Source organism: Octodon degus, unplaced genomic scaffold, assembly GCF_000260255.1.
Source record: "Octodon degus isolate 3935 unplaced genomic scaffold, OctDeg1.0 scaffold00230, whole genome shotgun sequence".
Lineage (NCBI taxonomy): Eukaryota > Metazoa > Chordata > Mammalia > Rodentia > Octodontidae > Octodon > Octodon degus.
The window spans coordinates 3,510,733-3,534,309 of record NW_004524806.1 but is presented as its reverse complement, the minus strand read 5'-3'; the positions used below and the strand labels follow the sequence as shown (position 1 = coordinate 3,534,309).

The 23,577-nt window shown below is 40.7% G+C and overlaps 1 protein-coding gene across 9 annotated transcripts in view; it reads left to right on the top strand.

Annotated features, from left to right (window-relative positions):
• The first annotated feature begins 6,954 nt into the window (after nt 1–6,954).
• Mtmr3 (myotubularin related protein 3) overlaps nt 6,955–23,577 on the top strand; it is a 166,340-nt gene continuing 149,717 nt past the window's right edge. For 8 of the 9 annotated variants that reach the window (XM_004645543.3, XM_023705807.1, XM_004645541.2 and 5 more), the window contains exon 1: nt 6,955–7,146. The gene's annotated coding sequence lies outside the window, so the exon portion shown is untranslated. Of the gene's footprint in view, nt 7,147–7,256; nt 7,401–23,577 lie in introns of those variants that run through there. The other variant, XM_023705801.1, reaches the window with a different exon arrangement.

The following is a 23,577-nucleotide window of genomic DNA, read 5'->3' as shown; positions in this document are numbered from 1 at the left end:
CTAATTTGACCAGGCTGGGGTCAAACTTGTAATCCATCTGCTTCAGCTTCCTAGAGTACAGAGAATCAAGATGTGCACTTCCACACCAGGCAAGATTACTGTAGTTCTGCTGCAGATTTTAAATCAAATAGTATGATGCCTCTGACTCATTTCTCTTGACTCTGTTTTCTTTGTTCTACATTGTTTGGTTATTTGTTCATGATTTTTATAATGAGGAGATATTGGATTTTATCAAATGCCCTTTCTGTATCTATGGGTTTTTGTCTTTCATTCTGCTAATATGATCCATCACATTTATTGACCTGTGTATATTGAACTATTTTTGCATCTTGGCAAGAACCCCACTTGGTCATGTAAATGACTTTATTAATGTGTGGTCAAATTTAGTTTGCTATTATCTTGGTTAAAATAACATCATTTAAAAATAGCATTGCTGGGTTGAGAGCTTAGCTAAGTGGCAGAATGCCTTCTTGCATGTCTGAGACCCTGGGTTTTGGTCCCCAGCACTACAAAACACAATCTATCAATTAATTATTATAAACTGATGATATAATTTAAATGTCATACTTAATATAAATAGCAACATATATTTTGCAGAACAAAAAATTTTGTGAGAAGAATGATATTGTTTTGCATGTTGGTAAGTTTCAGTAAAGTCTGACTTAATAAGAAAACCGCACTGTCAAACTTGCTTCTGGATTTCTTGGCAATTTGTTTCCATTGAAGTGCACAAACAAAACCCAGCCTGATACAAATCAGATAATTATGGGTACTCTTTCTTGAAATTAGAGCAAACTTTGACAGCTTTTAAGGCTTAGTCGGATAAATTTATATCACTGAATTTTTAGTACTCAGTTATATTAAAATTCATTGGTTTATCTAACATTTGGAATGGACCTTTTATTCAAGCATGATTTCATAACATCGTAAGTTGGGCATGTGGAAAATATTAGTTCATTAAGTTATGCAGCCCTTTTAAATGCTGACACAGTTAAGTATGATATTAAATATTCACTCTTACTAATATCAATTATTTTACTAGGAAATGTATTGAGAAACAGACGGCCTCATGGTAGGACACTCACATTTTCCAAAGTGAAAACTAAACTTGAAAAAAATTAAACTTAAATTTTATATTTGGGCAACAAGTTCAATTAGCTGTTTTATTGGAAGTGGCAGGCTCATTTTTGAGAAAATGTTAGCCACATGCCCAAATCTGAAGAGCTAGTTTGTAGGTGGTGGAGCATCTTTTCAAGTAAAAAGTGTTACTAAAAAGGAGGGTAGTTCATCTTACAACTCATAAAGCACTTTGTGGTGAGAAATAACTGCTTAATGGACCTAGGGTTTTAGAACGACAGAAATATTTTCAAATGGGATGGAGGTGGAGGTTGCATAACAGTGTGACTGTATTCAATGCCATTGATTGGTTCACTTTAAAATGATTAATTTTGGTTATGTGAATTTTAGCTCAGTAAAAATGTGAAAAAATTGCTTTATATAGAATTTCCATTTCATTCCCTAGTATAAAGACTTATACTCAAAGATCTACAGTTAATAAAATTAATTTTTTAATGGACACATAAGACATTCTTCATTTGATCTTAGCCAAAAAGCTAAGAAGGAATAATAAATGACATTCTTTTTTTTTTTTTTTGTACCAGGAATTGAATACCAGGCAGGTGTTTGTACCACTGAGCTATATTCTCGGCATAAATAACATTCTTTTATTTTTAATTTTGTATATTTGTTATGAGTCTCACTACGCAGCTCAGACTTCTAGTGATCCTCCTGTTTTCAGCCATCCCAGAGCTGGGATTACAGGCATGTGCCACCACGCTCAGGCTTGGTGCCTGGCTCAGGGAGCTGGCATGGCCTGTGGTGCTGTGGATCAAAACCCAGGCACTTGGTCTGCTGAGTTATCTTGCTGGCCCATAAATAATATTCTTAAGTAAAACTGATATTTTATTTCCAGTGCACGTTGATAATGAATACAATAGCCAATAATACATATTGGGTTTTTTTGGTGGAACCAGGGATTGAACTCAGGCCCTTGCACTTGCCAGGGAAGTGTTTATTCTACTGAGCCATCTCCCTGGCCCTACTAATACATACTGTACTGTTACTTTAATTTGTGACAGAGTGCCAATAATTTACTACTCTCACCATTAATACAAATGTCAATGTGGTTTAAAAAATAGAGTGGCAAATTATTTATGAATATTATTATGAAAATAGTTTTAACCTATATAGAACTTTAAAAATGTCTCAGGAGCCCCAGGGACCTATTGACACCCTGAGAATCATCGCTCTAGATTGAATTCAAGCTGCAGTAGATGTGCAGTGTGATGTCTGGAAAACTGTGGGAGATTTTGAATCACAGAAATATGATTCAGTTCTAGTTTTGGTCAGACCCTGAACAAGTTGGTCTTCAATGACTGAAAGTCATAGTTACCTGTGTCTACAACTGGGCTGGAAAGTGAAGGGGATGCTGATGTACTGGGAGAATTTGGGGATAAGACACACTGTGCATTCGCTAAAATGAATGACTTAGCATTAAGCAGCAGGACTTGGTGTCCGGAAGCCTGCATTTCTGGGGACTGAGGGACCTTTGCTTTCTGGGGCCCTCTGTCACTCTAGGGAGCTTCTCCTTTTCATCAGTCAGCCTCTCTGTCTTAGGCTACTTCAAAGAGTCCCTGTGCAGCTGAAGGAACATTGTTTTTAGCTTGAATAGCAGAAGAGAGTGAGGTTTAAAGGATAGCAGGTGGAAAGGAAGTTGGGAGGTAGAGGGAGCCCCTTATGCGAGAAATAGGGCAAAGAAAAGAAGCCTGCACTGAGCCTGGGTTGGGTTCCTCTCTCTTGGACTCACCATAGAGAATTAGAACACTGTCAGTCACAAGGGTACTTACTGCCCAGTGGTTTTGCTTTTGTATAGGGTAGAAAACAGCTTCAAACATGTTACCTCAAGGAACTATTACACGCCTCAGTGAAGTAAGCAAGGCTGTGATGATGACTGCACAGAGCAGTGGAGAAACTGAGGCACAGAAAGAGGAAATGAGGAACAAGTATGTGGAGGTACTAAAATTCAAATTTAAAGCCAGGCATAGTGGTGCACGCTTGTAATCCTAGCACTGGGGAGGCTGAGACAGGAGGATCACTATGAGTCTGAGCTACATGGCAAGACCCTATACCAAATAAATAAATAAAAATTAAAAACAAAAACAACCAAAAATAAAACTTTGAATTTAAACTTTTAATCAGACCAACTTTCCTTTGTGTCTTCTTAGGCCCTTTGGGAAGAGAGTCTATGTTTTGTTTTTTAGTGCTAGGGATTCAGCCCAGAGTGAAGTGTATTTTTTGTTTGTTTTTTAATGTATTTGTTACAGGGTCTCGGATTTGTAGCGATCCTTCTGTTTTTACCCTCCCCAGCTCTGGGATTACAGGCCTGAGCCATTACACCTAGTCTCGGGGGCTGCCTCAGAGTACCCAGGAGTGCAGCTGGCACGGTATATGGTGCTGGGGATTGAACCCTGGTCCCTGTGCTTGCCTAAGCAGGTGCTCAGTCTGCTGAACTATCTCCCTGGCCCTTTTTATGTCTTTTTGAGACAAGGTTTCACTATGCAGTTCAGGCTAGCTTTGAACTCACAGCAACCCTCTTGCCTCAGTCTCCTAAGTGCTGGGATTACAGTTGTGTGCCAACATGCCCAGTTAGTATTATGTTTATACATATGAATTTGGAGTCAAATCAATTGTGTTCAAATTCTAACTAACTTTTAGTTTTTTTTGGTTTTTTTTTTTCCGGAACTGGGGATTGAACTCAGGTCCTTGTGCTTGCAAGTGCTTATTCTACTGAGCCATCTCCCCGGCCCCTAGATAATAACTTTTATATCTCCTGATGTATAAGATGGGGGAGAATAATACCTGTCATCATAAGATGTTCACATAGCTCAGGGCATTTTTAAATTTTTGAATTGCTTTTGGGACAGGGTCTTGTTTTGTAGTGCACACTGGCCTTGAACTCAGTATGTAATCTGGGTTGGCCTTGAACTCATGATAATCCTTGTGTCTCAGCCTCCCAAGTGCTAGGATTACAGGCATGCACCATCACACCTGGATTAACAATGCATATCAAAAGTTTCAATCCAAAATTCAAAGTGGTGGTACATGCCTGTGATCTCAGCTTCTTGTGAGGATTAGGCAAGAGGATCACAAATTCAAGGCCAGTCTGGGTAATATCTTATAGCTTTATTGGTTTACTCCCTAGTATTGCAAAGAAAAAAAGAAAAGAAAAACATTTCAATCCATTTTAGTCATATGGGAACAAGGAGGCACAAATTCTGCAATTTATTGGTACAGAAAAGTTCTTTTAAATGTCTTACAGATTGGCTGAGGATTCATTTAAAGATTCTTTTGACCTAGATTAAGAGGTAAAGAGTGATATTCTAGGATATTCTATCACAACCTGATAGAATGTGAACATCACATGCCAACTTATTTGCTCTCTTCTCATGGATATCTGGGAACTATGGAACTGGCTGAGTGGATGTCAAATGCTTATTGGTTTAGCAGTTATTCACTTTGCCCACCTCATTGGTTTGCCCACGCTAATTAGTTTGGAGTTGAGTTGCTAGCATAGTCAAATCAAGGGCCACCTACCTGTAGAAATCCGTTCTACACCTTTCTGAAGGCTGCCTCGCACAATTTCTACTGGCAGAGGACTGACGACTGATGGGAACTTTGGACAATGGGAGAAACATGGAAAAATATTTTGTTATTTTTTTATCTAAGTCATTTACATAAAATCTATTTTTTATTCTATAAAGGTGATAATAATATGCAGAAAGGAGACATCAGGACAGCGACATATAAATGAAAGTGTAGGTTTTACCAGATGTGGTGGAGGCTGAGGCAGGAGGATTGCTGTAAGTTCCAGGTCCTCCTGGGCTACATAGTGAATTCAAGGCCAGCCTGAATTATAGAGTGAGAACTTGTCTCAAAAAAAAAAACAAAACAACAACAACAAAACCAAATAAACAAAATCCCAGATAAGTACAGGTTTTGATACTCAGTACCACAAGCAAGAGCAAGCAAGCAAGCAAGCAGTCTACCTCAAGGGCCAATAAGAGCTTCAAATTCAGCCCTGGATATTCTGGAATCTGGAAAGATAGAAAGATATACACTATCAGCTGCATAACATTAGCTATCAGAAAGGAGTAAGCCATCAACGTCTCAGAGTGAAATAAAAGGCTAACCTAACTTTGAACTGTAATGTAGTTTCCTACTTGAGAATTTTCTTTTCTTTTCTCTCTTTTTTTTTTTTTTTTTTTTGACACAAGGTCTTGCTATCTATTCCAAGTGGGCCTTGAACTCACTACACATGCAGTTTAGGGTGGCCTCCTCATCTGAGTACTGGGATTATAGGCATGCACCTCTACTTACTTGAGATTTTATTTTAGGAGATCTTACCATGTAGTAGGGCTGTACAGCCTAGTGAGTGTAAGCAATTTTTGTCTGTTTGCCTTGGATTTTACTTTTTTTTCCTGGGTTTCATTTTCTTCATCTGTAAAATGGAGACAACAGCAAAACACCTATTAAAAATGCTGTAAAGATTCAGTTATCTCTAAATTAATCAGGAAGTCTGACAATCTACCACTTATCTTGCACAATTCTAGACGGTGGGATAGTGGTCAAACAAGAATTTTTTTGTATTTAGTACAGGGTCCACAATGTCTCACTACACAGATCAAACTCATAGTGATCCTCCTGTTTTCAGCCTCCCAAGTGCTGGTATTACAGGTGTGCATCACTTTGCCTAGTCTAAACAAGATGTTTATCATCAAATAGTTCTTACATTCTAGTGGGCTAGAAAGACAATAATCTTTGAAAATAAACATTCCTTCAGGAAGTTTTGTGGAAAAAAAATACAACAAATGCATAGGTAGATTTCCTCTGATGTGTTTTCTAAGCCATTTTCCAGAGAAGTGAAGGGCATACTGTTAAAATGCCAAGATAATGCATTCTTGGGATGTAGAATTTTGTAGGCTAGTGTGGATAGGTTTTAATTTTTGTTTTTGTCCTAAAACTCACTTCTTGGCTGGGTGTAGTGGCACATGTCTGTAATCCCAGCACTTGGAAGGCTGAGACGGGAGGATTATTGTGAGTTTGAGACCAGCTACACAGCAAGGCCTTGTCTCAAAATGACTAAACAAACACAAACACCAAAACTCACTCCTCCTTTGTGCTTTTTTTTTTTTTTTTAATGTGTTTGGTACAGGGTCTCACTACACAGCTCGGTCTTATAGTGATCCCCCTGTTTTTAGCCTCCCCAGCGCTGGGATTACAGGCACGCACCACCACGCCAGGACTTGGTGGCCAGCTCAGTGCACTGGGAGCAGGCGGGCCAGCACAGCATGTGGTGCTGGCAATCAACCCTGGTCCCTGCGCTTGCCTAAGCAGGCGCTTAGTGCACTGAGCTATCTCGCCGGCCCTTCCTTTGTGCTTTTCATTAGGAGCTGAGATTGAGATGGTTTGAAATTGTATTGTGCATATAACTTCCAGTACACTGTATTTACATGTACGTTAAATTAGTTTTATTCCGACTCTATTTAGATTTACTAGTAAACAAAATGAGTCCTGCTCAGTGCCATAGAGCTAGGAAAAGATGCCTCTTGAAAATCTTTAGGATCACCTTGTTCTGATTTGTCACTGTTTCTTCCTCGCGGTCCATTTCCTATGTGATCAGTCCTTTTTAGGCTGAGCTGCTCTGGGAGTCCCTCAGAGCTTGGCGCTCTCCCGGGCTCTCCCTCCAAGGCCTGAGACCACGCCCACATTCTGGGGCGTGAGTGGCGGCCTCAGCCCCGCCTCCATTCAAACCGTGGTAGCCGCCTTCTTTCCCTGACCGCCGACTGTACGCAGCGGCGTGCGCGCGCGCCCCCGCTCGCGGCCCGGCTCAGCTTCGGGAGCGCGCTCTGTGTGGCCGCTGCCGCCATGTTGTTGTGGTTGTGAGAAGGCGGCGGCAGCGGCGGCGGAGCAGCCGGACGAGACGCTCCAGGGGCCGAGCGCTGGCCCCCCCGCCGGCCCTGGCTGGTAGCCTGGTGGGGTGGCGGAGGAGGCTGTGCCGTGGTGGACTTCGCCATGTCCTGTCGCCCGGTAAGAAGCCCCCCCCATCGCTTCGGGTGGTGAGGAGGGGCCACTCTCGGCCCCGGGGCGGCCGCTGTCACACTCTAAGGAGGCAGTGGCCAGCTGGGGGCTGGGGATGGTTTTCGGGGCCCGCGTGGAAGGGGCGGCCCAGGTGGCCGTCTCCGCCGCCGCCAGTGGGAGGCGCAGAGAGTGGGAGAGCTGCGGGCCGGACCCTTGGCGCGGGGGAGGCGGGGTCCCGGGCCTGGGCGGCCTTCCCGGACCTGGTGAGGAGGACTAGAGATGAGGCGCAGGGTGTGGGGTGCTCTCCAGCGCCCGGGCAAATGCCAGTGGATCCCTGGGAGGTGGGTGTGCTTCTCTCTGCCGCGACCAGGTCTGTGGGAGTCTGCTGTGGCTGGAGGCCGGAGGTCGGGGACCATTGGAGCCCTGGGGCGAGCAGTGCAGCCCGGGCCTTGTGGGAAGGAGGAGTGGCCGCCTGACTGTGCAGCCTGGCAGTGGATCTTCCTGACCTGGTAGTACTTCGGTGGGAAGGACAGTTTGGGGGCGGTGGAGGGACCACAGAGAACACTGGTCAGACAGCTCCGCAAAAGACAGTGTTATTTTTTGGTTAGAAATTGTGTTGGGAGTTACTGCATCTCAGGACCAAAAAGATTATATTGTTGGTTATACATAGGCCTGGAAAACTTATCTCAAAATTATGGGGTAGATTTTATGGCTACTTTAATAGGCCCTTCTGGAGTCTGATAAGCTCACTTGTAAATTTTGCACTACTGTTATTTATGTTTGTGTCTTCTCCAGACCCATTGGAAATTCTTATTCTAGTATTTTGACATGCTTTCTGACATCTATTTTTCATATAAAAAGTGTATATTCTGAATGAAGTGCAATTTAATTTCTCATATTGTGCATGGTAATGCCATCAGAGGTTGTTGTTGAATTACAGGCTTTTTAAAAAAATGAAATGTGATTTGTCAGTGGAGAGGTTGTGGGGACCTTGTCTTTTTAGATTCAGAGTTGTTTCAGTATGGCAAGAGACATGATCTATTTTTGCTTGGAAACCAAGTAAGGTGTGTTGGTAGCTTCAAGCATGTTATTAAACTAAATTTGGAAGATTCTAGAGTTTTAGATTGGCTGTATAAAGGCTTCTTTCAGCTTAGCCTCCCTCACTTCGGGTGACCCAAAGCAGTTCTTGTCAATCACCGGCACATTGGTGCATTTCTGCTTGTAGTTAATGGCAAGCCATAGAACTAGTGTCTCATCTTATATGCCAGGTTCTTAAGTTCAGTGGTTACCTAAAGGTCAGTCATTAGAAATATTATGGGTTGCCTAAAATGCTGACTCTTGGACCTCATACAGAACCTGGTGAATTAAAAGCTCTTGAAAATGGACCCTGGGAATGTCTAGGGTTTATAAAGCTCCCAGAATGACTGGTCTGCCAGAGGTGTGAACTTCTGCTGTGAGTTGAATATTCCAACGAATTATCATTAGTTAAATGACTTCGAAGGCTACTTTTATGTATAGCACTTTATTCTTTTTTAGTGTATTTAGTACAGGTTTTCACTACACAGATTGGACTTATAGTGATCCTCCTATGTTAAGCCTCCCAAGAGCTAGGATTACAGGTGCAGGCCACCAGGCCCAGTCTCAATCCCTGTCTCAGCATGCCCAGGGCATGGGGCTGGCACCCCAGGCCGGGAATCAAACCCCAGTCCCTTCGTCTGTCTAAGCGGACACTTTAATTTGCTGAGCTATTCTGCCAGCCCTTGTATAGCACTTTAATAAGAGTTTGAGAGGTAGGGAAGAAGAGGAAATGTGAAAAATATAAAACTGCAAATTTAACATCTTTCAAAATGTAATGGGTTTATGTAGGGGAAACAGCTTCATTTTCAAAAGTTATTTGTCCGCAAGCTATAAGGAACATATTTGATAAAAGTAAATGGCTGCTTAACTGGAAGTATATACAGGGGTACATTGATGCATCCATAGAGAAGAAGCAACAAAGGGGAGGCATTAAATCTGTTTCTGACTCCAAAGGGGTCTCCTGAAGATGCTTCCTAGCATCCCAGTATTGTGGTTGTTCCTAAACCATCTGACTCAAGTTTTCTAGTGAAGGGTAGCTCGGATATGTTAGCAGTCATTTGAGATGAGGATTATGAACCAGGAAGGTTTAGTGTGAATTGTGAAATGCTTTGAAAATTTGCCCCAATCTGAAGAGCATGAAAGTCAATTTAAAAATCTGCTGTAATCCTTGTTAACACCTTCTGTGATAATTTGGAGTCTTGCATTGCCAGAGGAAGTATTCATGTTTCAGAGGGGGTGTGGTTAGTGTTATAATTTTGAAGAGGTGGAAGAAAGTGTTATAGTTTTGTAGGACAGTGAAGAAGTCTGGTAAATATTTCATGTCATAGAGTAATTTTAGAGAGGTACACCCAGTTGTTCACAAAAACCAGAGCCCATGTTTGTGTCCTTCCTTGGTGTCCCCAGTACTTAGCACAGTCCTTAGTATATGTATTCTATACTCTCAGATTTTGAGTAAATGAATAGCATTGCTATGTGAAAAAGAACAGTTATGGTAATTGATTGCAGTATTAGTTATTAAAAGCTATTTAATACCTTGTCTTAGATTGAAGAGACAATTTTCTGTCCTTGTTTGTAACTTTTGATATTCCTTCAAGAGATTTGTTTTTATTTTTGTTTAATTTTTTGAGACAAGATCTTGCTATGTAGGTAAGGCTGGCCTTGAACCCAGCGATCCTCTTGCCTTAGCTACTACAAAGTGTGTACCATACTTGGTTGAGATTGGATTTTCCACAAAAACTTTCAGTGTCACATGACAGTAGATTGACTAGTATGGCTTTGTTCAAGCCTAGTTTGTGGTCCCCTTTTTATTTTTAATTTTGGCGGAACCAGGGATTGAACTCAGGCCCTTGCGTTTGCCAAGGAAGCACTTATTCCACTGATCCATCTCCCTGCCCCCCCTTTATTTGTAGCACCTTTTTCCTAGTTTTTTTTTAATCAATCTTTTTTCTTTTTTAAAATTTGTTTGTTTATTTATTTATTTTATGTGTGTGTGGCCAGCTCAGCCCACCAGGGGGCGGGGCTGGCTGGCATGTGGTGCTGGGGGATTGAACCAAGGTCCCTGTACTTTGCTTGGCTTAACTTGTTCTAAGTAGGTGCTTTAGACCACTGAGCCATCTCACCAGCCCCATTTTCCTAGTTTTTGAATCTTACTGTGTTTTAAGATTTTTTGGTGTTAATGACTTTGTTTTTTTTGGTCTTTTGGAGACAGGGTTTTGTTACGCAGTTTAGACCGGCCTTGAACTCACTTTGTAGCCCAGGATGGCCTCACACTCAAAGTGTTGGGATTATAGGCATGTGTGTCTCTCTCCCCTGCCCCCAGCCAATGACTTTAAAAAGAATGCATTTTTTAAAAAGCAGAGGTAGGTACAGTAATGGAAAACTCTGGATTGGCAGACAAATATAGATGCTGATTACAGTTGTGGCATTAATTGCTGTTGGGAATGTTATTTAACTTCTCTGGGCTTGGTTTCCTCATCTATATAAAGGCCTGTACTCATTGACTACTTGGTCTGATCCTGCAATTTCATCCAATATGGATACTTTTTATCTAAAAGAAACTATGAATTTTACACTTTGTCCAAAAGTGTTCTGAAAATTGAGTGCATGTTGCAAGTATTACACGGAAACAACATGCTTATTCTGTTGTAATCCACTTAGTGTTGAAATCAAGTCAAGTTTCACATAAAGAACTTCATAATTTGGTGGGAAGCCACAAGACTAAAAATGGTTAGAGAGAAATGTGTGCAATTTATGTGGCTAGTTGTTTCTTACAGACCACCAGGTTCTTTAAATTTCTATGCTGAATTTAAATGTGATTTTACAATCAGTGAAATATTAAATTTAAGACAATATGAAATCACATCCATATTGGATTATACTAGGATTCTTGCTAATTTTAGAGGCTATCAAAGTTATTAATGTGTCATTGCTATTTTTAATCTTAATTTTGTGGTACTGAGAGTGGTACCATGCATTACTCTTCAATTTGTACTATAGCTAGACACGTAATAAACCTTCAAAGTTCATATTTTTATCAGATGTTCAAAACAGAAGTTGTTTTAGAATGACAGTGGATTGACCAGTACAGTTTGGTTGAAGCCTAGGTTGTGCTCTTTTTGTTTATAGCACGCCACATAACCCTTCTGGGCTTCTGTTTTTTCCTTAGTAAAAGGAAGAAGAGCAACCTCTCTACTTATACTGGCTGTCAGGGCACATCAAATGGAATGGTATAGATGAAAAGCAATCTAAATATGTAAGAGGATGGTACTGACCTAGAATCCTGTTGTATTAGGAGCTCTCCATCCCCTTTGGTGAGTTGGCTTGTGGAGCAGTGGGAGCCTCGTACATGTTGTCAATTGCAGAATTTCCTAATGTCACTGACAACAGCAACAGAAAAAGTTTTTTGTTTTGTGTTCTCCCAGGAGAAAACTTTCAGGACTTGTGTTTGCTAATAGGAATATTCACAGTGTTGCAGGGATGTTGACACTGGATCTAGGATGGGATCTTCAGTGGGATCTAGGATGTCTCATGTTTGTGCCAAGGTCTTGCATTTGCTATATCTCAACCATTTTCTTACATTGAAGTCTTTTTTTTTTTTTTACTGTATTTAGTACAGGGTCTCGCTACACAGATAGGACTCCTAGTTATCCTCCTGTTTTTCAGCCTCCCAAGTGCTGGGATTATAGGTGAGTACCACCACGCCCAGTCTCAATCGCCTCTCAGTGCACCCTGGGGGTGGGGCCAACACTGCAGGCCAGGAATCCAACCCTAGGCCCCTGGGTCTGCCTGAGCAGGTGCTTTAATCTGCTGAGCAGTCTGGCTGGTCCATTTTCTTATGTTGGAGTTGTGGTGGAAGGTAATAGGAACAAGAAGTTTATTGCATTCTACATGAAGTTTTAGAACTTTCTAATGATAGATGGTAGTGTCATTGACCAATGAAAGCAATGTGGTTATTTTATCTTTCTGCTTTTTTGAGATAGGATCTCACTATGTAGTCTAGGCTGGCCTTGAATTCACTGTGTAGCCCAGGTTGGTCTTGAACTCATTGTGATCCCCTGCCTCAATGAGTGCTGGGATTATAGATGTGCTCCACCCCATCCAAAAAAGCATTTAAAAAAAAAAAAATATATATATATATATATATATATATATCTCAATACATTGGCTATGATAAAAGTAAGTATTGATTTGGGAAACTTACTGATTTTTTTTAACTTACTGATTTTAAAAATATGTTTCTTTTTACTGGGAGGCAATGTAAAAATTAGTTTTTCTTTGCATGTTTTCAAAGTCAGCAATTTGATGAAAGTAGTTTAGGGATATAGTACCTTGGCAATTTAGGTAGAATGACTATAAACTTTTAAGGCACAGCTGAGAGCTGTGGTCTACACACCTGTTATTCCAGCTGCTTGAGAGCCTAACCTGATTGATGTAACAAGACTTTGTTTCAAAGAAAAAGTCTGGGTATGTAGCTCTAGCAGTGTGCTTAGGTAGTGTGCAGGAGATCATGATTGCTGATTAAGTGCCTAATACCACAAGAAAAAAGAAAAAAAGTAAGGCATAAAACAAAAGCAAAAAAAAAAAAAAAATTATGAGGTTGGGTTACATTAAGATTATTCTGTTAATGGTGAAATACTAATAATTCTGTTATAAATTGATTTACTAAACAGTTAACATACAAATTCATCTGTTATTTATTTTCTTTTTTAATGCTAATATTCCTAAGTACTTTTTTCTCATAAACTGCCTGGGTGTGGTGTGCACACATCTGTAATCCCAGCAGTTTCAGAAAGTTGAGAAGGAAGATTGCAAGTTTGAGTCAAGGCTGGACAATTTAGTGTATTTAGGAAACCTTATCTCAACAAACAAAAGCCCTGCTTTGGTACAGAAAGCTTTGATTCAGTCCTGAGTACCAAAATCATAACAGAGCAAAACAAAAACTATAGAAGAATACTTTGCAACTACAAAGGTATTGTCTTGGTGCTTACTATTACAGAGCATCACTTTAGGTATGTTATGGCTTAGATCTATTATTGTGCCTATTTAAGTCTTCACACAGTGTTTAGGATGATGCTATTAGAAGGTAGCAAGCTTTTCTGATTTCAGTTCTCTGGGGTTGAAATCTTAATTTGTTTAGTATCTAATACTTTTGTAAGTTAGTTGCAGAAGATAAGTGGAAATTAATTCAGTTTTCTAAATTCATAATAATTTATTTTCTATTTTTTTATGTATTTGGTCCAGGGTCTCACTATGCACCTCTGACTCATAGTAATCCTCCTGTTTTCAGCTTCCCCAGCTCTGGAATTACAGGCGTGCCCCACCATACCCATATCTCAGTGGCCTGGCTCAGCATGCCCCCGAGGTGGGGCTGGAGCGACTGTGGTGCTAGGGATTGAACCCAGGCCCCAGCACTTGCCTAAGCAGGCACTTAGTCTGTTGAGCTGTCTCACTTGTCCAGACAGCCCCCTTATTTTGAGATAGTGTCTCACTAAGTCACTAAGTCTACCAGGCTGGGCTTCAGTTTACTATCTTCCTATCTAGCCTTCTAGAGAGCTAGGATTACAGGCTTGTGCCACCACTCCCAGCTTCTGTTTTAAAATAAATATATTGATAAATCATCACAAAGTTGGAAAGAACTGAAGACAAGATGATTAATTTCAAATAGGGGGCTGGGGGCCTGGGGGGATAGCTCATTAGAATAAATGCTTCCCTGGCAAGCACAGGGTTCTGAATTCAATCCCCAGTACCGAAACATACAAACAAACAAATAGGGGGCTGGCCATGGTGGTGCACACCTGTAGTGCCAGCATTTGAAGCTGAGGCAGACAGATCTTTGCAAGTTCGAGGCCAGTTGGGCTACATAGTGAGTTCAAGACCCGCCCGAACTAATAGCAAGACTGGTCCCAAAAAACAAAAACAACACCCAAAATTTGAAATAGGGCTCTTTATTCAGTGCCTTTCATTTTTCTATACAGTAAGCCAAATATCTAATTGTTTAAACCAATTCCACAAGCCTCATGGGAAAGCATAGTTTTTAGCATTTTTGGAATAAAGAGTTTGAACTTAATCTTTTATTTATTTATTTGTATCTCACTACGTAGATTGGACTTGTAGTGATCCTACTGTTTTCAGCCTCCCAAGATCTGGGATTACAGGTGCTACCATGCCCAGTCTCAGTCACAGTTTTAGCATGCCCTGGGGGCAGGGCCAGCATTGCATGCTGGGGATTGAGCCCCAGCCACTGGGCTCTGCCTAAGCAGGCACTGTAGTCCACTGAGCTATCTGGCTGGCCCTTTAATCTCATTTTAAATTTCTTCTTCTTGGTTTTTTTTAATTTTAAATTTCAAAGTGAAATTATTTCAGTTCTGAAAGCCACCAAACGTGTTAGTCATAAGAAATTGTAAGAAACAACAGTTGAGACAACGCAGGAGAGTAGATGGTCTACAATCCCATTTAGAAGTAATATTTGGTGTTTATTCTTTCTATATGTTGTCTGTTGAAGTACTTAAAATTTTTTTCACTGTAAAATTGATATTCTCAGTGGTATTACAGTGTTATGTAGTGTGGATGCATCATAGTTTACAGCAGTTGCCGGTTGTCAGTGTACATTGACAATTTTTTCTGAAAACAGTACTTTGATGAACTGATGAACTTGCTTGAACATTTTTATGTCATTGTGCCATTATTTTCTTAGGATAAATTCTTTAAAGTGGGCATATCAGATGAAAGTGATTGTGTGTGTGTGTGTGTGTGTGTGTGTGTGCATGCTTTTGCTTGAATCCAGAGCTATACACATGGTAATACGCATACTGTCACTGAATTATGCCCTTACCCCCTGGCCCATGTGATATAAAAGTATTCTATAGTAGATGGGATGTCTATTTTAAACTGGTGAACAGCTGAATGTGGTGGCACACATCTGTAATCCTAACTTGCAAGAGTATGAGACAGGAGGGATCACACTGCATTTGGGGCCAATCTGGGCTACATAGTGAACTCGAGACCAACCTGAACTACATAGCAAGACCTTGTCTCAAAAAACCCCAAAACTCCTGTGAACCACATATTATTGTCCAATTCCATATATGTATGTTTATTTATATGGTATGATTGAAATATACAGTGACTTTAAGAAGTTTTCTTACAGTGTAAGACAAGTTGCCATTAATCCTTTCAGAATACTTGTGTGTGTGTGTGTGTGTGTGTGTGTGTGTGTGTGTGTCTTTTTGAGACAGGGTCTCACTCTGCAGTTCATGCTGGCCTTAAGCTCACTATGTAATTTTAAAAAATAAACAAGGCCAGGCTGGTCTTGAACTCACAAGGATCCACCTGTCTCAGCCTCCCGAGTTCTGGGAGTATAGGCATGTGCCACGATACCCAGCTAAGAATACTCTGTCTTGGTTCATGTTTGTCCCATCATTCTTTCCCCTCATTTTGAAGCAGTTGTGGAATTTCTCTTTCATGAGTATCTCTATGATGTGTGATTAAAAAAATATACCTGCTGTTGCTGAGTGCTATTGAATAGAAAGATAGGTTTGTAAAAACATTATGATATATCCTTCTTATTCACCTTATTCACTTGATCTGGCGCTGTGCAACTTCTGGCTCTTGCCCAAAGTCAAAATGACTGAAAAGTAAATGCTTTGAATTGATTCAGGACATGTAGACAGCCATGAGAGTGCAGCTGAAGACACAAAAACAACTTTCAGAACTGCTTTAGAAAATGGCAAGAGTGATGGAAGGAGATAAATGTGTTTCTTTTTTTTGTATTTTAGGGAAGGTTCTACAGGGTGTTCATGGTCTCACTATTAGATTGGACTCGTAGTGATCCGCCTGTTTACAGCCTCCCAAGAGCTGGGATTACAGGCACGTGCCACCACAGGGACAGCACAGCAGGTTTGGGGATTAAACCCCTGGCCACTGTGCCTGCTTGCAGGCGCTTTAATCCACTGAGCTATTTGGCCAGCCCCATAAATGTGTTTCAAGCTAGGGGGTATATTTTGAGGGGAATAATGGTGATGTGCTTTTTACTGTGATTTTAAAAAGTAAACATGCATGGTACTTTTTATTCGGTTTTTTTTTTTTTTTTTTTTTTTTTTTTTTTGAGACAAGGTCTCACTGGTAAGTTCAGGCTGGCCTTAAACTCATTCTGTAGCCCAGGCTGGCCTCCAACTCACATTGATCTTCCTACCTTAGCTTCTGAAGTGCTGGGACTACAGACATGCACTACCATGCATATTCTTAAAACATTTTATTTATTTGCTTATTTATGACAAGATCTTGCTAAGTTGTCTACACTGGCCTCTAACTTGTGATCCACTTGCCTCAGCCTACTGAGTAGATAGGGTTATAGGTATGTGCTATGTCTAGAAAATTTTCTGTTTTTTCTAGTGACTTACCACTTTAAAAAAAATCAAGGTCTCATTTTGGTCCCCTCTGGCCTGAAACTCCCTAAGCAGCACAGGCTGACTTTAACCTTGCAATCCTCTTGCCTCAGCCTCTCATAATCTAGGATTACAGGTGTGTACTGCCATGCCCGGATATAATTTACCAACTTTAGTTTGTTCTGGGGACTCTAAAATAGTTTGAATTATTTGGGGCAGGGTTTTTGTTTTTTTTTTTTTTTCCTCTTTTCCAAGATTTCTCTCTCCAGTTTGTGGAGAGGCAGAGGGTAGGTAAAAATGAGTTAAGTGACAAGGCAGTACTTGAGACTAATGTTCTCTTAAACTTTTTGATTGGTAAAAAAAATTTTGAGTACTGTTAATCCTCATTTCTAAGGTATTTAATTTACAAACTATTTATATATATAGATCTATCTATCTATACACTGATTATATACTTTATGAGCTATAAGCCAAAAAAATTAAAAAGGATAAGAATTCAAAGTTCACATATCCTTTTCCTTTACTCCAGGGGAGCATCTTGGGTTCTCTTTTCTTTTGTTTGTTTTTGATTTTTGAGACGGGGTCTTGCTGTAGTTTAGGTACATCTTGAACTCACCATGTAGCCCAGGCTGGCCTTTAACTCAGCTATCCTCCTGCCTCAGCCTCCCAAGGGCTGGTATTACACAAGTGTGCCACCGTGTCTGGTCTTGGTTTCTTTTTGAGGTATATTTTACTTGACTTTGGATACCACTGCTTTAGAGTCTTAAGGTTTAATATTAAGTTTTTATGGATGATTGTAGACGTTTCACTAGTTTTGTAAATGGTCCTGTTTAGTTGAATAATGATAGGATTTTTTTTTGGGGGGGAAGGCTTTTTTTGAGACAGGGTCTCCCTATCTAGTTCAGGCTTGCCTTGAACTTGTTTATGTAGTGAGGCTGGCAGATAATGACGGTTTTTAAAGTGTCCCATGCTCTTTAAGAGTTGCCTAAGGGACCGGGGAGATGGCTCAGTAGAATAAGTGCTTGCCTGGCAAGTGCAAGGGCCTGAATTCAATCCCCGGTTCTATGCAAAAAAAAAAAAAAAAAAAAAAAAAAGATGCCTAAGAGCAATAAAGGCAAGTGAAAATTTAGATAAAAAATTTAATTTTTTTTTTTTGTTTTTGTTGAGGTAGCTGAATTTGAAACAGGACAAGTCATAGGATAGAAAAGAATGTAAATCTTTTCATTGCTCTTAGTCTATTCATTCCTCTTAGATATGTAGAGTATGTTTTGAAAAATAGCCTGCTCCTTCCTGTCCCTTTCTTTTGTGACAGTCTTGCTAAATTGCCTAGGTTGGGCTTGAGTTTGACAGTATTTTCACCTCAGCTTCCAGGAATGCTGTGATTACAGGTATGTGCCATCATACTTGACTCATATAACCCCCCGCCCCCTTTTTAAGACCTTAGGTTTTTGAATGAAGGGATGATTAATTGCTACTTGCTTTCCCTTGTTTACAAAGTATCAGAATTAACCTGTTACTCTATAATTCCATTTGGAAGAGCCTGAGTTTATAACACTTTAAAAATGTTTTCTTTGGACTGAAACTTTCCATGATAAATCTTAGATTAAAAGGTAACTTCTTAAATTTGTGTAAATCACTTTTGATTTGTACCCCTTTCTCCACTAGGAAACAGTGTTTTTGGTAATAGGAAAGTTAATCTCTCTTTCCTAAATTATGGGAAATTTATTTTCAGTTATTTTTGTATGGGTCATTGTCCGAAAAAGATAATATTGAAATCTCTTGGGATTGTGAAAAGAAATTATAGTGCTGGGGAGATAGCTAGTAGAATAAGTACCTGCCTGGCAAGTGCAAGGTCCTGAGTTCAATCCTTGGTACCGCAAAAAAGAAAAAAGAGGGGCTGGTGAGATGGCTCCGTGGTCTAAAGCACCTACTTAGAACAAGCTAAGCTAAGCTAAAGCGCTAAAGCACAGCAACCGCGGTTCAGTCCCCAGCACCACATGCCAGCCAGCCCCGTCCCCTGGTGGGCTGAGCTGGCCACACACACACACACACACACACACTCTAAAAAAATTTAAAAAAAAAAAAAAAAAAAAGAAAAAAGAGATTGTAGTTGGGTTTGGTGTTGTATGCCTGCAGTCCCAGCACTGGAGGTTAAAGCAGGAGGATTGCCTGGATTTTGAGGCCAGCCTAAGATGTAGTGAATTCAAGGCCATCCTGAATGACAGACATTGTCTCAAAAAAACTAAGACTATATTAGACAACTGGACTGGTTATTTTTTGTCAAATGAAATACTTTGTACTGAAGATGGTTTCTTTATGTATTTAGTCTTTTTGAGACAGAGTCTTCCTATGCAGTTGAGGTTGGGCTTTAGCTTACTTGGTAGCCCAGGCTGATCTCAAACTTGCCGTGATCCTCCTGCCTCAGCCTCTTGAGTACTGGGATTACAGACATGTACTACCACACCTGGCCTTATAATATGTATATTTAGTGCTTTGGATAAAAGGTGAGGTAACCCCTTTTTCCTCAGGTAGCATGATTTATAGGACGTGTTCACATAGATTGTCTTAGACACCCCACAAGGATTTGAGGCCATCCTTTATCAGGGATGTTAACATTTGCTTGAGACCACATGTCTAGGATTTGACATCATATTTAAGATCTGTAAAAACAAGGTGTGATTACTGTTTTTTCCCATTCTACCTAGCACTTTATACACTGATATAGAATAAACAAACTGTCAGTATTTAGGGACTGTTTAAACTTTTACTCATGCAAATAAGTTAAAGTGTTTTAAAATAAACACAAAGTTTCCTATAGATTGTTTTTTTATGTTATATGCAGAGAATTGTTCCTTCATACTATGTGCTGAGAAATTCTTGTTTTGTGAGAGAGGTCATGTTGTGGTCAGGGTTTGCAAGGAAACAATACAGGACACATAGGATTATTTTATTATAGTCACTCAAGAGTCTTACAGAGAGAGAGTGCAGGAAATCTGTCTACACACTAAAGACCAAAAAAATCCAGCTGAGGGCCAGGATTCCATGGCAATGTCCTGCATGAGTCCAGCTGAAGACCTAAAGCCCATTATAGTGTCTCATGCAAGTCTGTTTCAAGGGATTTATGGTGGGAAGGCCCAAAGATCAGTGGCAGAAACTAGAAAATCTGTGCCAGTGGGTTGAATGATCTGTGCTAGTATGCTGAGGGATCTGCACTGGAGCCAGGAAGCGACACTACAAGACCAGAGCTCCCTTGGAAAGTACTATAGCCATTCTCAGTGACAGCGGGTCAGAACTCCTCCTCCAATAGAACAGCCTAGTTCATATCAGGAAGGCCAGCAAGACAAACTATTCCAGAAGAACCAATAGCCCCCTAACAGCTCACCTCTTCTTCTACATTCTCTTTTTGTGCTGTTGGCAGTGATCCTCAGGTGGGTCTTCCACATCTAGCTTCACACTGATTTAGTTCAGCTGAGTGTTGCAAGTTGTCCCCTAGTTGTCAACCTACCACACGTCATTAATTTTTTTTGAGTCGGGGTCTCACTATGCAATTCAGTCTGGGCTTGAACTCACTTTGTATTGTAGACTGGCCTCTTAATTCATGGTGGTCCTCCTGCCTCAGCCTCCTGATTGCTGGAGGTCATTAATTTTAAACCTTATTATTATTATTATTATTATTATTATTATTATTTTGTATTTGGTACAGGGTCTCACTACGCAGCTCGGACTGATAGTGATCCTCCTGTTTTCAGCCTCCCCAGTGATGGACTTACAGGTGTGCGCCCCCATGCCCAGATTTGGTGGCCAGCTCAGCGTGCCTGAGGGTGAGGCTGATGTGGCATGCAGTACCTGGGTAAACTAACCTTTTAGATGTCCTTTTACCTTCTCAGGATATTTTCAAAAGTACAAAAAAAATCTTGATTTTAATTAGTTTTACTGTGTATGTCTTCCTACTGGCAAGGCTATAGAAGTAAATATATGAATGTATTTATAATGAATGTATTTATATAGTAGACTGCTGTTTAAGAAAGGAATGTATTTAGCTGATGGCTGCATATGTAATGGTCCTCTCTCCCTCTATCCCCCTCTCCCTCCCTCCCTCTCACATCCCCTCACACGCTAGCCCTCTCTCCCTTTTTTCTCCCACTCTCCCTTTCCCTCCCCTCCCTCTCCTTTGTCTGTCTGTCTCTCTGTCTGTCTGTCTCTGTCTCTGTCTCTGTCTCTGTCTCTGTCTCTGTCACTCTCTCACTGCCCCCCCCCAATAGTACTAGAGATTAAACCCTGGGATTTGTTCATGCCAGGCAAGTGCTTATTCTATCACTGAGCTGTATATCCCTATCGTGCCCTTCTGTCTCCTTCCTTCTTACCTACCTACCTACCTACCTCTGGGGGTTGAACCCAGGGTGTTTGCACTAAAATACTTCCCCACATGTTTTTATTTGAGACAGTGTTTCACTAAGTTTTTTTAGGCTGGGCTTGAATTTGTCTTCTTCCTGCCTCAGTTTCTCAGAGTGCTGAGCGTACTTTTTTTCATTTTAATATTGCTGCTTTTTTTGTTGTTGTTGTACTGAAAATTGAACTCAGGACCTTGTGCTTGCCAGGCAGGCACTTGTGCTGATGAACTATATCCCCAGCTTTGTCTTTCACTTTGAGACAGGGTCTTGCAGAGTTACCAAGTTGCCCAGGCTAAATTTTTGTTGGTTTTTATTTTTCGAGACAGAACCTCACTGTGTATTGTAGACTGGCCTCAAACCTGCTTTATAGCCTGGTTTGGCCTCTGGAGTGCTGGGATTCCAGGTGTTTCCCACTGTGTCTGGCACACATGGTATTGACTTAGAAAATACTAAAGAAAATTAATCTGACAAAGAACTAGTATGCTATTTTTCTGTGTCCTCTGTTGCTTCAAATCTGTTTGCTAGGGGCCAGGGAGATAGCTCAGTAGAAAAGGGCCTGAGTTCAATCCCTGGTTCCGGAAAAAAAAAAAAAAAAAGTTTGCTGAGTGAATTGATATACTTTGTACAGAGGAACAACCCTGGAGGTAGTACATACGTGGAGATAGTAATTGTGATTAGTTTTTGTCTGGGATGATATTTTCCTGCTTCACATGTTTGTTGTTACCCAGTTTTATTAGTATGACTTTTTTTTTTTTTTAATGTATTTGGTACAGGTCTCACTATGCAGCTCAGACTTGTAGTGATCCTCCTGTTTTCAGCCTCCCCAGTGCTGGGATTATGGGGCTGAGGCCAGTGCAGTGTGTGATCCCAGGTATCGCGCCCTTGTCCCTGCATTTGCCTAAGCAGGCACTTAGTTTGCTGAGCTATCTCACTGGCCCTAGTATGACTTATAGTGAGGAAAAAGTGCAATTTTAAAGGTTTTTTATTTTATTATTAGTTTTTGGTACTGGGGATTAAACTTAACAACCTTGCACTTGCCAGACAGGCATCTGTGCCACTGAGCTATCTCCCTATCCCTAAAAGTTTATTTAAATTTTTTTTTAAAATTAGTTAATTTGTTTTTTTGAGACAGAGTCTTGCTGTGCAGTTCAGGCTGGGCTTGAATTGACTGTATAGCCCAGGTTGGCCTCAAACTCTAGGTGATCCTCCTGCTTCAGCCTCAGGAGTGCTGCGATTACAGGTGTGTGTCACCATGCCTGGCCAATTTATATTTTTTATTGAGTATCTTATGAAGGGTTATGTAACAGTTGCCACTGAGAGAGTGGATGGGTAACTGGCTTCAGTTCCTAAACAGAATGGTGGCTATAGGAAATGGTATGGGAGGAATGAGACAGGAAAGCTGGTTTGAACTTTCTCACTGTAGGCTCTAATAGCCTGGTCTGTGGTACCTGAGATCAAACCTGGGTCTTCGTGCTTGCCTAGGGAGGTGCTTACACCGCTCAGCTATCTTCTCCCTAGCCTGCTTTTCTTAATTTTAAAATAGGGATAGCAACAGTACCTCTTGGTTTATTTAAAAAGTGCTTATTACAGAGCTAGCCACTAGTAAGCATTTTCCTATTTGCCAGTTGAGATTGTTGCTGTTGTCACTGTGGTAATAACAACACAACAATAACACACTCTCTATTAGGGTTGAAAAAATACAAATGCAAGAAGCAAGAATATTCAGAGATGTTAGATTTGAGCACCCCAGGAATAAGTAGCAAGGGGAGTTGAGTTTGTGTATTTGATATAGGGCCTCACTATGCAGTTTGGACTCATAGTGATCTTCCTGTTTCAGTCTCCCCAGCATGTCTGGTTTTAGTGGCCAGCATGGCACTCCCAGGGCTTCAGGGCCAGACAGCAGGAGGTACCAGGGATCGAACCTAGGTCCTTGCTCTTGTCAAGCAGTTGCTTAGACCACTGAGCTATCTCCCTGGCACCTTAGGGGAATTGATTTTGGCAGGTGGATAGAATGTTGAGCATTTTTATTTTCTTCTTTTTTAGTGGAACTGGGAATTAAACTCAGGCCCTTGTGCTTGCCAGGCAAATGCTGATTCTACTGAGCCATCTCCCCGGCCCGAGGTTTTTTAGCGCGCGCGTGTGTGTGTGTGTGTGTGTGTGTGTATGCCTTGGTTTTAAACATGGAAGCAGTTGGACATTTAAATACAAGCATATTAAATATTATGGTTTAGATCTAAAATGTACTCCAAAGCTTCCTGTGTTTGGAAGATTAGATAGACTAGATTAGATTAAATTAGATTATGGAAGCATTATAGCTGGCTTTCTGTTGGAAGGTGAGTTCTGATTGGAAGAGGTGGGACACTATGGGCATGACCTGTAAAGGTATGATTCCCTTCCTGGTTCCTCCCTCAATTCTGCTTCGTGGCTGCCATGCCTTGGTCAGTTTATTGCCACCCAGACCCTTCCACCATGTCTTCCTGCCTTGGAACTAGCCAACTATGGACTAGAAAATATAAGCCAAAATAAACCTTTCTTCCTTTAAGGTTATGGGTGTTGAGGATTTTGTCCTAGCAACGAGGAAATGATTA